Consider the following 18628-nt stretch of genomic DNA (forward strand, 5'->3'; position numbering starts at 1 on the left):
ACTTATTATGTAAGTTATCAGCAGCGGCCATCGCAAGGTTATCCATCAGATGTACAGTACCACCACATAACACATGTCCTCAGCAGGTATATGCTCAGCAGCAGTACCCCCATCACAATCCCATGCAGCAACACCAACCTGCACTTCCCCAAATACATTACCACCATCCCAAGTGACTCTTCACTCAAAATAATAACACCTCCAACTCATATGAATCCGTAAGTTCTCAATCACACTTCCATGGCAGTTCCTCACAAAAGACCAGCCAGTATTCACGTTCTCCCAGTGCTTATTATCAGGATCTATAGTAAGAAATGTTTGTATATTTATAGTTATTTTTGGATAGAGTAATGAAGGGTTATACCCCCGTCACGTTTTTTGCTATCTGTGTCCTATGTAGGAGATGTACCTTCACTTCATATTCCGTTGGCAAAAAGCAAGTGAGATAACATCACAGCAATTGAACGGACTTCCTTGGGGACCCCCATTTCACTAAAACTAGTTTCCAAATTGAGACTCTCAATGATCATAGGAAACATGCCAACTACAGAGGCTCAGGGGCACAGACTGCAATATAAAGCTGACAGGTGTTCAGACCCATCTCCAGTCTATCCACAAATTTACAAAAAGTTTCACCTTTGGCTGTACCTTATAGTGACAGTACTGAGATGAAACACACAGATGAGTCTTCTGCATGTTGTACCTGTTTATCTGTAGTATTCTCTTCTCGGGTATCAGCTGATACTCGTGGATATGACAATGCCTCCGACACGTTGTACCTGTTTATCTGACGTATTCTCTTCTCGGGTATCAGCTGATACTCGTGGATTTGACAATGCCTCCGAGACGTTGTACCTGTTTATCTGCAGTATTCTCTTCTCGGGTATCAGCTGATACTCGTGGATTTGACAATGCCTCTGGCATGTTGTACCTGTTTATCTGCAGTATTTTCTTCTCGGGTATCAGCTGATACTCGTAGATGTGACAATGCCTCCGGCAGGTTGTACCTGTTTACCAGAAGTATTATTTTCTTGCGTTTGTGTTAACTGCGTGATTTGTGAAGCACATACACTATTTGTAAATAAAGCATGTTATGGTCAATTATATTGACAGTAATAAAAAAGGTGATGCACACTGAGTCATTTACTGGAACTGTAAAGCAACATGGGAAGCACAATGCATGCTGGGTTTGAGCAAAGTGCTTTGGGAAATTTCCATGACTCATGAGAAAATGAACGAAAAACGGATGTATACAGACCGCAATTGGCTCAAAAACTGATGTAATTGGATCAAAAATGAAGAAAAACAGATGTCAATGGATGAAAAATGGATGTCCATGGATATGAAAACGGATGTCAATTAATATGAAAATGGAGGCAAAAAGTGCAGTCTTGGTCCGTTTAGCTCCGATTTTGAAAAAAAAACCCTGCGACTTACCTGGTGAAAAAAACGGAACGCCCGCGTGAAAGAGGCCTTAATAATTTTGTTTTGTTGAATCGATAATGAAATATGTTTAGTTCAACCAGATTAAAATTTTTCCAAAGGATTCTATACTATTCCAAATTTTAATTTTGGAAGACCGCTATATTCCATTTTATTCTATTCTATTGTATTTTAATCTATTATTTTTTTTTTATTCTATTATTTTATTTTCTATTCAATGTTTTTATATTATATTCCTTTATTTTCTATTCTATTATATTCTTTTATTTTCTGTTCAATTCTTATTTATTCTATTCTATTTTATTCTATCCAAAATTCTAATTACCGGTATAAAAGATGGCTATATTCTATTTTATTCTATCCTAATCTATTTTATTCTATTCATTTCTATTCTATTATTTTCTATTCTATTTTTTCTATTCTTTTCTATTCTATTTCATTCTTTTTGAAATTCGAATTTTAAGAAGATGGCTATTTTCATTCTATTCTATTATTTCTATTCCATTCTTTTTTTATTCTATTCTTTTATTTTCTATTCCATTCTATTCTGTTTTTTTCTATTCTTTTTAAAATTCAAATTTCAGAAGATGGCTTTATTAGCACTAATACACACAGTCACACATTTCAAATTTGAAATCATTCAAATTTGTTTTCAAATTCGATTTTGTTTCGAATTTGATTCAGATTTGATTAGAATTCTGATAATTTGTCATTTTGGATGAAAATTTGTCTTGTTATTTCAGATTTGTTTAAATTTGTTACTATTTGTAATTCGGAAATTCTGATACATACGAATCTCCGACTAGCGAAAGCTTTGTCTGAATTTGGATTCGAAATCAAGCAAACTGCACATGACTACCAAATAAACTACCTTGAATCCTGCTCCCATGTTTGGTCTCAGCGTGGTCTTCAAAAACTAGGACATCTAGCTGTTTACTAGGATGGTCAACCAAGATTATCTGTAAGTATTTTAAAGTGTTACTAAACACACAACAGTAAAATCAGTCTGTATATGCAGTAAAGCACGCTTGTTGTACTCACTGCGGAACCTAAGGGGTTAATCCTCTGCAGTGTGTAAAAATGCATTTGATCCTGTGATCTCTACCACTCCTCTTTTTAAAATGACCACGGCTAAGATTCAGCACATGCTCAGTTTAGTGCCTTCTGCTGTAGAGAACATTTCCTGTTTGATCAATAGTAGGTAGGTCACATGGCATTGACATCACACATTGGGGCGTGTATAATGATTCTAAATGACAGCCCAGTCCCTCCCTTCTTCTCCATGCCCAGTACATAGAAAAGACTACAGTGGGTGGCCTGTCACATGTTGATTGATCTATGCACCACCTCCCATACAAGCATTTCATGCATTGAGTCGGAATATGCCGAGTGAAGATTGTCAATCACATGTAACTCCGCCCACACTACTTTAATTATATTTTATATTAACATCTGTCTTTACAGATAGCTATATATGATGAATACAAACTATTGTTTTTAAAAATCGTTTTACTATATGCCGGGTGAGCCTCTCGTCCCTCTGTCCCTCTCGCTGCGGCACGATGTGTCACCGGCCGTGCACCTCGGACACGGTCGATGACAGATCTGTGTACCGGCCCATTTGCCAGTGCCATGTGACCTGCTGTGACCAATCACAGCAGGTTACATGACAGTTGTATACAATGGATGCCTTCCTTTCATGCCATCTATTGTATACAAGTGTGTCTAGCTGTGAATGGTCACAGTGATCACATGCACAGGCTGGGCCAATCACAGCCCATCTGTGTCATGTGATTAGCTGTGGCCAATCACAGCTAATTACAACAAAAAAACCTGAATGAATCGATTTCATTCAGTTAAATGCTTGCTTATAGCAAAGAAATTCTTTGCTATAAGCAATCAAATTGTGTAAAAAAAAAAAAAATACTGATTGCTTCCCCAAAGTAGTACTACTTTGGTCATAGTTAATATGAAAAAAAATCTTGAAAAAAGTAATAAAAATAATAAAACATTTTAATTTTTTATTTTTTTTCGTCCTGTCTCCAGTCAGTGTCCCTGATCACCGCCACACCAGTTATATGCTGATGCGGTACTGCACTGGTGCAATGTAAAAAAAATAGTGAAAATACTTTTTTTATTTATTCATTTTCCAAAATATGACAAAAAATTACAACTTCAAAAAACTCGCCATGCTAATACGCAGATTGTCTACTTTGCAAAAAGGGGTAATTTGGGGGATATCTGTACTGTTTTGACATTTTTGGGCCTCAAGAAATTAGATTGTACTTCAGGATTGATCAATTTTCAGATATATCCCATAGTTTGTGAACTCTATAACTTTCTGCAGACTAAATAATAAATACTGATTTGGGTTCACCAAAGACATGTAGTAGAATACATCTTGGCCTAAATTTATGAAGAACAATTATTTATTTGCAAACTTTTATAACAGAAACAAAAACGTTTTTTTATTTTCAAAATCTTCAGTCTTATTTTGTTAATTTAGCAAAAAATAAAAACCCCAGTGGTGATTAACCATTTCAATACCATGCAATTTTACACCTTCCTGCCCAGGCCAGTTTTCATGTTTCAGCGCTCTCACACTTTGAATGACAATTGCGCGGTCATACAACATTGTACCCAAACTAAAATTTTATCATTTTCTTCACACAACTAGAGCTTTCTTTTTGTGGTATTTAATCACCGCTGGGGTTTTTATTTTTTGCTAAATTAACAAAAAAAAACAAACATTTTGAAAAAAAACACGTTTTTCTTTGTTTCTGTTATAAAAGTTTACAAATAAATAATTGTTCTTCATAAATTTAGGCCGAGATGTATTCTGCTACATGTCTTTGGTGAAAATAACCCAAATTAGGATGTATTTTTTAGTTTGTAGGAAAGTTATAGAGTTCACAAACTATGGTATAGATCTGAAAATTGATCAATCCTGAAGTACTGACGGCCAATCTAATTTCTTGAGGTCCAAGAATGTCAGAATAGTACAGATATCCCCAAATGACCCCTTTTTGCAGAGTAGACAGTCCAACATACTTCCTAAGAGGAATGGCGAGTTTTTTGAAGTTGTATTTTTTTTGTCATAATTTTTCGGAAAATGAAAAAATGTAAAAAATTATTTTCACTATTTTTTTTTTTACATACTGTCACCAGTGCAGTACAGCGTCATCATATAACTGGCATGGCGGTGAACAGGGACACTGACTGGTGACAGTATGAAAAAAAAAAAATATATATATATATTTTTTTATTAATTTTAATTTTTTATTACTTTTTTTTATTTTTTTTTTCATATTTTACTATGACCAAAGTAGTACAATGTTACCATAGTAACATTGTACTACTTTGGGGAAGTGATCAGTATTTTTTTTATTTTATTTTTTTTTTACACAATTTGCTTATAGCAAAGAATTACTTTGCTATAAGCAAGCATTTACCAATCGATTCATTCAGTTTTTTTTTTTTTTTTTTTGTGCTTAGCTGTGATTTGGTCACAGCTAATCACATGACATGTGCATGTGACCTGCTGTGACCATTGACAGCTAGGCACTAGTATACAATGGATGGCAAGAATGAAGCCATCCATTGTATACAACTGTCATGTGACCTGCTGTGATTGGTCACAGCAGGTCACATGGTACCAGCAACGGGGGCTGGTACTCAGATCTGTCATCGGCCGTGTCCGAGGTACACGGCCGGTGACAGATCGCGCCTCTGTGCCTCTCTGCAGTTGCGCAAACTGAGCATGTGCGGGAGCACGCCAAATGGCGTGCACCCGGAATGCAGAAGCACTTTTGCCGCCGCCAAACGGCCATTGGCCAGGCAGCGAATGGTTAAATACCACCAAAAGAAAGCTCTAGTTGTGTGAACAAAATTATAAAAATTTAGTTTGAGTATAGTGTTGCATGACCGTCATTCAAAGTGGAGAGCACTGAAACCTGAAACTTTCCCTGGACAGGAAGGGGGTAAAAGTGCCCAGTATTGAAGTGGTGAAGTTTTAAAAGTATTGGGATTTTTTTGGGAGTGGGAGCATGTGACTGGCACAGCACCAATCAGCACTGGCCGGAAAGGGGGTCAGGGGTTACAGGAGACGTCCAGAGGAGAAAAAAGTTCTCCTCCTACAGTGGCACAGAGCGGTCAGCCAGACACAGCGAGGGGTCACGTGATTGCAGCATTTAACGTTTAAAAAAGGTAGATGGTGGTTTCTTTACAAATAAAAAAAAATCCTTAATATGTTTTTTGTCCTGTGATAGTGCAGATCTGTATGTTTTGTTATGGCGGGTATAGTATCACTTTAAGATCAGGATGGAGTAGAGAGGTGGCCATGTGATTTCTAGGAGTCAGGGGGTCCTAATAGGGTCTCCACTGTAAGAGAATTTCTTTGGTGCAGCATTGCCAGCCAAGATATTATTCCACAAAGATTTAATAGAGCAGAATGTGGGATTATCTGTACTGAAGCAGGAGCACCCATCCAATCTCACTGAACAGTTCTAGAACAATGGACTTCGGAAGGTGTAATGTGTGTTCTGTTAATACATGCTAAGCTCTGCCATTTCATTCATTGCTGAGTAATGCCACTTTTTAATTGGTGCCTCCTTCTCCTCCAGCTATTTCCTAAATACAAGTTCAAGAGCTCTATCCCAGCAGGGGTTTGCCCCAAACATGTACAAACATCGCAAGTAATTGGGACAGAGCTACGGGACATCAGTGGCATTACAGATACCTGGCAATATAATTAGAATAATAATTAAAGCTGAAGTTAAATGCGCTTATATTTTGCCTTCCCTGGTTCCTCCTTCCTCTTCATCAACATGCTAATGACATTTTAAATGAAATCTTTCATTTCTATTACCTACCTTATTTTAGTTACTTCATCACTGTGCCTCCGTGCTTCTCTATGCAAAACAGGCAGATAGCTGGTGGAGGAGGCTGGCTGGGTGCTGTAAATACAGTGCCTTGAAAAAGTATTCATACCCCTTGAAATTTTCCACCTTTTGTGATGTTACAACCAAAAACCTAAATGTATTTTATTGGGATTGTATGTGATAGACCAACACAAAGTGGCACATAATTGTGAAGTGGAAGGAAAATGATAAATGGTTTTCAACATGTTTTACAAATAATTATCTGAAAAGTGTGGCATGCATTTGTATTAAACCCTCTTAATTCTGATACCCCTAACTAAAATCTAGTGGAACCAATTGCCTTTAGAAATCACCTAATTAGTAAATAGCAGGGGCGGACTGACCATTTGGAAACTCGGGCACTGCCCAAGGGCCCGGGGTCAGTAGGGGGCCCCATGAGATGCCCCTGGTACCTTTTTCATAGGCTTTTTTGAGTTTGGTCAAGGACACAGGGGCTCCATGATCCCCTATTGCCCAGGGGCCCCATGAGTTGTCAGTCCGCCCCTGGTAAATAGAGTACACCTGTGTGTAATTTATTCTCAGTATGAATACAGCTGTTCTGTGAAGCCCTCAAAGGTTTGTTAGAGAACATTAGTGAACAAACAGCATCATGAAGGCCAAGGAACACACCAGACAGGTCAGGGATAAAGTTGTGGATATGTTTAAAGCAGGGTTAGGGTATAAATCCATTTTTGTCTGATGCTCACCGTGTAGAATTAGAGTACTATCCCCCTTTGGAGGTAATATTCTCTATTGCAATGCCTCAACTCCCTTGCATGGATGCACTCATGAGGCAGGTGTTTTACTTTTAGCTTGCTAACTCTCTTTTTCTATAATTCAGTGAGTTTTATGTTTTGTTTCTTTTCTTGTTATGCATATATTTTTTTATAGTCCATTTAGACTCATTCATGAATTAGTTCTGAGGATGTGGGGTTTTTGTATGTATGTATATATATATATACCTATTCTCTTTCCCCTCCTCGCTGTAATATGAATGATAATAATAACATATTCCACCTATAGAGTTAGCTCATATAATAGAAAACATTTTTTTTCATCTATATTTTTCTCTCGGGACTGCAGTCTATGATGTGGCTTGGAATACTGCTGGGGAACCCCAGTGAGAGATCTCTGCGGCCCCTTCTCACGGGATATATGACAGTGCTCTACCTGGTGATATCAGTGGACAAAAAGAGAAACCGCTTTTTAATCTGTTGGCGGTTTGTAAAGACCAATACTAACACTGGAAGGTATGTAATGTATTAAAGTATATGACAACATATATATTTTCTGTAATTACATATGTATGGATTCTCACTGTTACTTTTTCAGCTTTCCTTTTTCTTCAGTTTACCCCGATGAAAGAATTATGATGTTCTGAAACGCGTCGGGTATTTTACTGAAGAACACTTCTTCTCTGTCTCATTTTTCAATAGTTGAAGAAGGACGCTGTTTATCCACATCAAGCTCGTATCTTGTATTCAACCACCTTATATGTTTTTTATTTGTATGCGCTTTTGTGGTGAATTTATTTTTAGGAATTTGTAATATACTGATTTTTATCATTTCAACTACTGATTGAGTTGCCTATAAAGCCCCGTTGTGTTTAATGGGAAAAATCTGTATATGTATTCTCTTGGGATGTTGGCAACAATTGAGTGATTCCTGAGGTGGTTTCACTAACTAAGATGCCTCAATGGGTGGTGGTCAGTCTGGAGGAGTCGGCGTTACTAGGCAAGTTGCATTTGCATGCATACAGTGTCACCCATAATCTTCTATGGTTGAAAGAACTGAAAGGGGCCAGTTAGGGACAGTAAGGCTGGAAAGGAAAGAGCTAGAACAGTGGTCTCCAAACTGTGGCCCGGGGGCCAGATGCGGCCCTTTGCTTGCTTTTATACGGACCTTGGAGCATTCTTTTCTCTACTGGAAGCAATTCCTGCCACTGACACCGAAAATAAACCACTAGTCCTCTAACTGACACCAATGATGGAGCACTATGCCACCTACTCACACCAATGGTAGGGCACTATTCCTACCACTGACACCAATGATGGGGCACTATTCTTCCCACTAACACCAATGATGGGGCAGTTTTACTCCCTCTGACACAAATGATGGGGCACTATTCCTCCCACTGACACCAATGATAGGGCACTATTCCTCCCACTGACACCAATGATTAGGAACTATTCCTCCCACTGACACCAATGATAGGGCACTATTCCTCCCACTGACACCAATGATTAGGAACTATTCCTCCCACTGACACCAATGATGGGGCACTGTTCCCTCCACTGACACCAATGATGGGGCACTGTTCCCTCCACTGACACCAATGATGGGGCACTATTCCCCCCACTGACACCAATGATGGGGCACTATTCCCCCCACTGACACCAATGATGGGGCACTATTCCCCCCACTGACACCAATGATGGGGCACTATTCCCCCCACTGACACCAATGATGGGGCACTATTCCTCCCACTGACACCAATGATGGGACACTATTCCTCCCACTGACACCAATGATGAGGCAATATTCTTTCCACTGACACCAATGATGGGAAACTATTCCTCCCACTCACAACAATGACTAGCAACTATTCCTCCCACTGATACCAATGATGTGGCACTATTGCTCCCATTGATAACAACAAAGGGGCACTATTACTCCTATTGATGACAGGACACTTTTTTTCCTCCCACTGGCCACAGTCTGGCCCCTATACATTTTGAAGGACAGTAAACAGGCCCTATGCTTAGAAAGTTTAGAGATCTCTGAGCTAGATGAGGTTGGATATTCTCCAGCCAGGAAATGACCCAGGCACTGTCTGATTTATTGCAGCTTTTAATGCACACTGTGAGTAGCTTAATCAAAGAAAGCAGTTTCTGTACAGGAGAAAAGCCTGTGCAACTGTACAAGGCCCACGGTAAAGTTGAGGAAGGTCCAAACTTCTGATAATTGTGTTTATTGCTGTGTGGACCTTCTTGTTCTTGTGAATCTCATCAATCAACCCCCTAATTCTAAAAAATTGCAACCACCCCAACACATAAATAGCCTTTGCAGCAAGGTGCACATGGAAGAGCAATGCACATCAAAAACAAACAAAAGATTTCCCAGCACACTTACCAGCCAGCCTGCAGAACAACCAAATTGACACTAACAGTTTAAGTTAAAAACAAAAGGGTTTTGTTTGCATTTGCAAATATGTGTGTAAGCTGCAGTGCCCATGACAAGGGACATCTGTATATCCCTTGTCATGGGCAATGGAGCTTACACACATATTTGCAAATGCAAACAAAACCCTCTGTGTTTAATGTAAACTCTCAGACAGGTCATTTTGGTTGTTTTGCAAGTTGTCTGGTAAGTGTGCTGGGAAATCTTTTGTTTGTTTGCAACCTTCCTAATTCTAGCATGGGTGTAAAAAGTGAGGAAATGATGGCACAGAGAACAAAGAAAACCTGACAGAAGTTCTGATTCTTACCCACGCTATTGAAAAAATACGGTTTGGCTCCATCAGTTTTTTACAGTATTTTTGTCTTGTCCTGTGACAGCATTGGGAGGATTTTCTCTCACTTCCTGTCCCTGTGACAACAAATGCATGGGGCTCTAGCATCACAATCTCCACCTCATCCAATCAGAGAACACTTTAAATTCATTGAGAAAATGTGGGCAGCACAGTGGTTAAATGGTTAGCACTTCCGCCTGGCAGTACTGGGGTCATTGGTTCAAATCCCAACCACAGCACCACCTGTCTGCAGTTTGCATGTTTTCTCTGTGTTTGCTTGGGTTTCCTCCAGGTACTCTGGTTTCCTCCCACACTCCAAAGACATGCTGGTAGGTTCACTGGATCCTGTCTAAATTGGCCCTAGTATGTGTATGTATGAATGTAAGTTAGGGACCTTAGATTGTACGCCCCTTGAGGGTTAGGGACTGATATAAATGTACTATATATATATATATATATATGTAAAGCACTGCATACATTGACAGTGCTATATAAATACCTGAAATAAATAAAATGTACAGCATTATCTGAACATTGCCCGTACAATCTGGCCAACCTCCTGTGTTCACAATGCATCAAGCCAATTGCTCAGCATGGGACCTGGAAGCAAGTGGAGATCACAGGGGTAGTGGTGTTACCTTCAGTGATGTCCAGCTCCCAGGGGAATCCCACAGGTATGGTATATACATGGATCAGTCGAAAATGGAACTATGTAATATTAACCATGTCTGGAAGTCTTGTGTGTGCATTTCAGCAGTATATTTAGAGGTCTGGCTGGAGTTCTGCTTTAATAGCAATTTTTATTTCAGGTACTTGTATAGCGTTGTCAATTTATGCAGCGCTTTACATATATATTTTACATTCACATCAGTCCCTAATCTTCAAGGGGCATACAATCTAAGGTCCCTAACTCACATTTATACATACACATGTTAGGGCCGATTTAGACAGGAGCCAATTCACCTACCAGCATGTCTTTGGAGTGTGGGAGGAAACCGGAGTACCAGGAGGAAACCCGCACAGGGAGAACTCCAGGCAGGTGGTGCCATGGTTGGGATTCAAACCAACGACCCTAGTACTGCCAGGCGGAAGTGCTAACCATTTAGCCACTGTGCTGCCCAATGGCAGCACTACCAGGAAAAAGTGATAAAAGGGAAACTAACGCAGCCACTGTGATGTGTTCTACTTTTAGGCCTCTCCCATAAATCAGATTTTCCACCTGCCAAGAGATCAGGTCTTCATCCACCAATACCTGGCCACTCCCAAGCCAGTTAGTACAGATTGTTACCATGCAGTTGGCATTCGTATCCAAACTCTAACTAATGCAGTACAACCCCTCGCTAAACCAAACACTATTTATATATTATGAACTATGACTGCTCTTTCATCTGTTCAGTTGCAGAACACTCAACTCTGAATATACTGTCCACAGCAAAAATAATAACAGTAAGGCCCCATTCAGCCCCCACATAGGGCGTACCCGCTTGTGATTTTTCAAAGCATGATTTCCATGCGGAAACGCGTGACGCACATTGGGCAGCCCATTCACTTCAATGGGTTATCCTATGCGCTTGTCACCCAAAATAAGCTCCTGCTCCTTTTTGGGTGACAAGCATAGCGTGATTTTTAACCACCTGTTTTTCCGTGATTGCCACATGATTTTGTCGCATGTCAATCAGAACAGAATTGCACTGCATTTGAGGTGCCATTAAAGAATAATGCCACCCAAACACATGTTGTGCATTCTGCTGCGATTTGGAATCATGGCAGAATCACAGCGATTTTGCTGGGGAATCCAAATCGCCAAGTGTGAATGCAGCCTAAAATGAATGGAAATAAATTGTTTTGGAGGTTTAAAGTTGAACTCTGAACGCAAAATTTTTCATTTAAATATATTCCTCAATAGCCACAAAAGATATAAATCCCTTTTGTATGCACCAAATGTCTTTGCAAACTCAGATATGACATTGTAGCAGTGACAGCATCACTGTGCTGTATATAGTCTGTTCAGAAAGCAGAGCTGTGGGAGGGGCCAAGCAGGCTCCTCCCACTACAGGCTGTCTGCAGAAAACTACAGGAGGGGGCGGATACAAGTCCAGTCCCCATGCACAAGGAGAGGGCAGCGGTGACTGGTCTTTGTTACAGGAAGCTCCTGTACAAAGTCTCACACTGGATTACTGCACAGATCTGGAAGAAATACACAAATCACACCAACATTCAGCCCTGGTTCACACTGATGCAGTGTGATTTCTATATGTTTTCAAATACAATTTCAGGAGCAGTGGCGTTGTGATTCTGATGCAATTTTACACAGCTGTAATTTCTGTTCTGGATAATTTTGTGACATTAGAAACAGATGTATCTCGCACTGAAATCACATTGCATTTGAACACCTATGCATTTTCACTGCTGTTTCCATTCAAGTCTAAGGGGCTCAAAAACGCAACGCACCAAACATGCACAGGACCCTTTTGGAAATCACATTGCGTTTGGAATACATAGGTGTGAATGACCACCATAGAAAGCCATGTTATCTCTCTTGACGTGTGAGTCTATGCTTTTTGGAACACATCAGATGTGCATCAGTGTGAACCAGGACTCGAGGAAGAATACGCATGATGAATGTATTTAGACAATATTTACTGAAGTCTAATGCTTATATTTTGCCATCCCTTGGTTCCAACTTTCCTTTAAAATCAGCATGCTAATGACATTTTAAAATAACGTCTTTTCTGTTTTTGTTTTACATATGACATATCTTATTTTAGTCCCAGTGACATCTTTAGTAGGTCTCTGCGTTTCTCTATGCGATGCATGAGGATCATAGCTGGTTGGAGGAGCCAATAGGCAGATTAAAGCAGAGCTCCACCCAAACACCTTCACTGTCACTTGTTGCATTTAGGAGGGACATGCTGAGCTGATGTCTGCTCCATCTGTCCAGCGTATCTCTGCTTCCTCATTTCCAGTAACGGAATGGAGTCCCGCCGTGCACCTATTGTGGACCCCATGTGTGCACTAGATTACCTCTTTCTCTTCCGTACTTATGACCAGGCTGGGAACCTCTGTGGTGTCTGATCTGCTAAGGGAGACGGACCGCTTGGAGAGTGTGCCAACAACTCCCTCGTTGTTGAGGACATCCCAACTGTTATAGATACACGCTTCAAGACAGGCAGCTTGTGTGGGCTATAAACCTGTCACTCCTGTTAACCACTTACTGTGGGCCTCAACATGTTAACCCTTACGGAGCTGTCTTCATACCTCAATGTGTTTCTCTAACCCCAGTTGTAGACTAAGTGTGGTGCCGTCTACTTTCATACACCCCTTGAATAACTTCAGGCCAGGCATGGCAAAGTTTAAACACTTTACTGAAGAATCTCAGTATTACAGTTCCAGAAAGTGCAACAAATCTTTTCCCTATCTGCCCTAACTAGCTGTGGCTGCCCCAGCACAGCCTTTCTCAACCAGGGTGCGCAGGCACCCTGGGGTGCCTTGAGGTTTCTTCAGGGGTGCCTTGGCAAAATGTATAAAAATTGCCCCAAACTTTTATACAAACTACTGGGTGGAACAATCCAACACAACAAACACTTTTCTCCTGCGCCTGTAAAGGACCCAGCAGACCCAATAGGAATGTTCTGGAATTTTCTGGAATATGCACTGCTTGCTACCCTCAACAGACTGGGGTGATCCAAATACACTAAATGCAAATGGAGAAACAGAAAAAGGGCGCACCGACCTAGTGCATTATCATTTAAAATATTTATTGAAGAAACAAAGTAAGTATCATACTTACAATAGACATAAAAACACAGGCATGTCAAACTGAACAAGATGTATGATCCAAACAACATCTGAGTCCATACGATGGATGACCAACTTGCTAACGCGTTTCGAGGACACAACCTCTTCCTCAGAGCCAATACTATAGGAGTCTGCACTTCTCTTTATATAGGTTCTGACATGCCTGTGTTTTTATGTCTATTGTAAGTATGATACTTACTTTGTTTCCTCAATAAATATTTTAAATGATAATGCACTAGGTCGGTGCGCCCTTTTTCTGTTTCTCCATTTGCACTGGGTGGAACAAGCCTGCCTTTTAGTTACACAAAGCCACAGGTTTTCGTTGTGCACCATTAGGACCTTCTAGCAGCCGGCGTCCTGACAACCAATGATATCATCAGTTGATAAAGACGATGTCAGCCACCTGCAGAGCATCCTAGTGTGACCCTCCCCTGCCCCTCTCCATCAGTGCTGGGGTCACATTAGCTCAGGGATGGAAAAAAACTGATGGAGAAGAGAAACACTGAAATACTAGTCAGTACCAGTGTGCAAAAGTGTATTTGCTTTGGAAGAATAAATCACCTCTAATGTTGAGTGTCCTACATGTGTGGATGTTGCTGCGTTATATGAAATTATTAGAATAGTTTTTCACATTTTAGAATGAGGTGTCTCAAGACTGTCCATAGTTTTAAAGGGTGCCTTAACTGAAAATAGGTCGAGAAACATTGACCAAGCATACCAGCACAGGTAAGTGTCCATTTGCATGTCCATAGTGGCAGAATCCAGGTAATGGTGTCTTCAGGGCAGACTGCAAGTCCCAGAAGTTCCCCCTACATGTGAAAGGCTTCAGAACATACAGTGCCTTGAAAAAGTATTCATACCCCTAGAAATTTTCCACATTTTGTCATGTTACAACCAAAAATTTAAATATATATTTTTGGGATAGACCAACACAAATTGACACATAATTGTGAAGTGGAAGGAAAATGATAAATGGTTTTTAACATTTAAATTTTTTACAAATAAATATCTGAAAAGTATGGCGTGAATTTGTATTCAGCCTCCTTTACTCTGATACCTCTAACTAAAATCTAGTGGAACCAATTGCCTTCAGAAGTCACCTTATTAGTAAATAGAGTTCACCTGTGTGTAGTTTAATCTCAGTATAAATACATCTGTTCTGTGAAGCCCTCAGTGGTTTGTTAGAGAACAAACAGTATCATGAAGGCCAAGGAACACACCAGACAGGTCAAGGTTAAAGTTGTGGAGAAGTTTAAAGCAGGGTTAGGTTATAGAAAGATATCCCAAACTTTGAACATCTCATGGAGCACTGTTCAATCCATCATCCAAAAATGGAAAGAGTATGGACCAACTGAAAACCTACCAAGACATGGCCATCCACGTAAATTGACTGGCCGGGCAAGGAGAGCATTAATCAGAGAAGCAGCCAAGAAGCCCATGGTAACTCTGGAGGAGCTGCCGAGATCCACAGCTCAGGTGGGAGAATCTGTCCACAGGACAAATATTAGTGGTGCACTCCACAAATCAAGAAGAAAGCCACTGTTGAAAGAAAACCATAGGAAGTCTCGTTTGCCGTTTGTGAGAAGTCATGTGGGGGACACAGCAAACATGGGGAAGAAGGTGCTCTGGTCAGATGAGACCAAAATTTAACTTTTTGGCTTAAAAGCAAAATGCTATGTGGTGGAAAACTAACACTGCACATCACCCTGAACACACCATCCCAACCGTGAAACATGGTGGTGGCAGCATCAAGCTGTGGTGATGCTTTTCTTCAGCAGGGACATGGAAGCTGGTCAGAGTTGACGGGGAGACAGATGGAGCAAAATACAGGGCAATCTTAGAAGAAAACCTGTTAGAGTCTGCAAAAGACTTGAGACTGGGGCGGAGGTTCACCTTCCAGCAGGACAACGACCCTAAACATACAGCCAGAGCTAAAATGGAATGGTTTAGATCAAAACATATTTATGTGTTAGAATGGCCCAGTCAAAGTCCAGACCTAAATTCAATTGAGAATCTGTGGCAAGACTTGAAAATTGCAGTTCACAGATGGTCTCCATCCAATCTGACAGAGCTTGAGCTATTTTGCAAAGAAGAATTGGCAAAAATTTCACTCTAGATGTGCAAAGCTGGGAGAGACATCCCCAAAAAGACTTGAAGCTGGAATTGCAGCGAAAGGGGATTTTACAAACTATTGACTCCAGGGGGGCTGAATACAAATGCACACCACACTTTTCACAGATTTATTTGTAAAATATTTTGAAAACCATTTATCATTTTCCTTCCACTTCACAATTTGTGCCACTTTGTGTTGGTCTATCACATAAAATCCCAATAAAATACATTTATGTTTTTGGCTGTAACATGACAAAATGTGGAAAATTTCTAGGGGTATGAATACTTTTTCAAGGCACTGAAGATCTCCATCAGGACGCAATGGACCTACAACAGGTAACAGTCAGAAGGAACTCCATCTCTCTACAGTGCACATATTTTTTTTAAAACTAATGCAGAACCAGTGGGTGGGGCCCAGAAAGCAGTGACATAAGGAATCAACCCTCTACCTCCCGGACGGGGCAACTTACTAACTACCAATAGGAAACCTGCCTACAATCTGGTCCTTCCCAGTCCTCATCCTTTAACCCAAATAATAAGTTCACCTTTGTTAAAAAAATAAAAAATAAATGTACATCTTTTTGCAGGTAAAAAATGCATTTATTATTTTTTTTACTTTTAGCCTAGAAAGCATTGCACCCTCGATAAGCAGATTGCAGGTGCCATAAAGGACTCCTGCACACTTGTTAGCGTATATGTCTGCTCGTACCTTGTATGGGCAGGCTGATACATACTGACAGGAGGAGACAATGAACTAGCACAGAGCTCAACAGCGCCGTGGCAGTTCATTAAGAACTACAAGCCGACAGCAGGAAAGGCTGTCAGTACTTATCGTTTTCCATTCACAGAATGCTGTAAATGAATGACGCAGCCGGGCAGGGAGAGCGTTTTTTTAACCGTTTCCCGACCTCCCTATAGCAGAAGTACTGCTACAGGGTGGCAGGGATGCGCAAAATCACGTATATATACTTGATTTTGTATTTCAGGGTAGGAGGCATGGCTCCTTGGCATGTCACTCACCGGCAGTAAAATGCTGGGTGTTCTTTGCACTCCTGTACCTTTCAGAGGGGTGGGCTCCCTTATGTGCATCTGCCCCTGGTCTATCCTTTAAATGCATGTGCCTCTACTATGGGGGACTCTCAAATTTGTAGAGTTATGTAGGTCATAGATGGGTCGAAAATTGGCCGATTTTTCTTTAAAAAAAAAAAAATCGGTCGTTCAAGCAGCCAACGTTACCAGCAACGGTAAAAAAAAAAAAAAAAAAAAAAAAGAAAAAAAATCGGCCAATTTTTATCCCGTCTACAGCCGGCAAAAAGTGTCCCTGCAGAGAGCTCCGCTATTTCTTTGACAGTTCCTTGACATTTATAGCGGTTGCAACAATGTATTTGTATCCATTTACGATACAGATGTTTTTATTCGGAAATAGATACATTGTTGCAACCGCTATAAATGTCAAGGAACTGTCAAAGAAATAGCGGAGCTCTCTGCAGAGACATTTTTTGCCGGACTGGAATTCCTCTTTTTCTTCATCATCCTCTTACTCTTCTTCTTCATCCTCTTACTCTTCTTCTTCATCCTCTTCTTCATCCTCTTCCTCTTCTTCATCATCCTCTTCTTCATCATCCTCTTCTTCATCATCCTCTTCTTCATCATCCTCTTCTTCTTCTTGTTCTTCATCCTCTTCTTCTTTTTTCTTCTTCTTTTTGTCTTCCTCTTGCAGGTCACAGCTCATGCGCAGATTTTTTTATCGGTAAAAAGATCGGCCGATTTGCCCATCATTGCCGCGAAAATCGGCCGATCGGCAAAATTGGCCGATTTTTTCCCCAAATTTACCGATAAAAAAAATCTGCCAAAATACCGAAAAATGGCCGAACAATTAGCCCACTAACGATCCGAAAAACGGCCGATTTTATTTTCGGCCGAAAAATCGGCTGATTTTCGACCCATCTATGGCCTGCATTAGGACCACAGAATACCAGGGTGCCGTAATGTAGCTCTGTGGCTTACGTATGTATTTGCAAATGTGTGCTAACTAAACCCCTGTTTTTAACGCATACTGTTAGACAGGTCAATTTGGTTGTTGGCAAGCTGGCTGGCGAGTTGATTTTTGAACCATTTTTTCCTTTATTACTGACATGCGTTGCCCGGTTCACGTAGTCCTTGCTTCATAAGCCAGTTATAGACCGGGGCAGGTGCCATGTTTTATTTGTCTGAACTGTGGCACCTTAGTGTGTTGATGTGCCATTTACATATAAAAAATAGACTTGACTATTCAGCAAGTATGGATGTTGCCATTGGCTACTATGTCTGAAAATACTAGTTCCCTGGCCATCATGCTGATCTAGTGACTTCAGTACTTTCACAATCTCTGACCGAGAACAATCCTGCAGACTGGGAGCTCTGATGTTCCTGATTTGCATATTTATTCCAAGTCTCTGAGGTTCATTTACTAAATCAAAAGAGGGGCTGTTCACTTGGCACCATGAATATTCACTCTGCAAAGCAAACGTTGATAAATAAGGTGAACCCGTGTTCATTATCAATGCCCAATCATGTGGAAGGTACTGTACATGGAGAAAACAAAGATTGTTGCTAGCATATGATCAGTTGTTCAAAGTGAATACAGCTTCACCTCTTTTACGAAGATATACTTTGCAAGAGAACACCCGCCGCACATTTAGTAAATCAAATCTATAGTCTCAGGATGTTGAAGCCAGATAACTGGCATTTTCAGAAGGAGGCCAGCAAGAGGATACCTCTATAACATCTGAGTACAGGTTTTTTAGTATTCGCACCTTGCATTTTTAAAACAAAATATTTGCCGGAAATAATTGCTTGACAAAAG

The 18628-nt window shown here is 40.4% G+C and overlaps 1 long non-coding RNA gene across 1 annotated transcript; it reads left to right on the top strand.

Moving 5' to 3' along the window:
- Positions 1 to 2122: 2122 nt before the first annotated feature.
- On the top strand, positions 2123 to 7914 carry LOC149458630 (uncharacterized). The gene is made up of 3 exons (XR_016313393.1): positions 2123 to 2404; positions 7446 to 7612; positions 7695 to 7914. It is a non-coding gene; the product is annotated as an uncharacterized LOC149458630 (long non-coding RNA).
- Positions 7915 to 18628: the final 10714 nt, after the last annotated feature.

This window comes from Staurois parvus, unplaced genomic scaffold, assembly GCF_062004578.1.
Source record: "Staurois parvus isolate SC_StPar_1 unplaced genomic scaffold, SC_StPar_1.0 ptg000282l, whole genome shotgun sequence".
In the NCBI taxonomy this organism is placed as follows: domain Eukaryota; kingdom Metazoa; phylum Chordata; class Amphibia; order Anura; family Ranidae; genus Staurois; species Staurois parvus.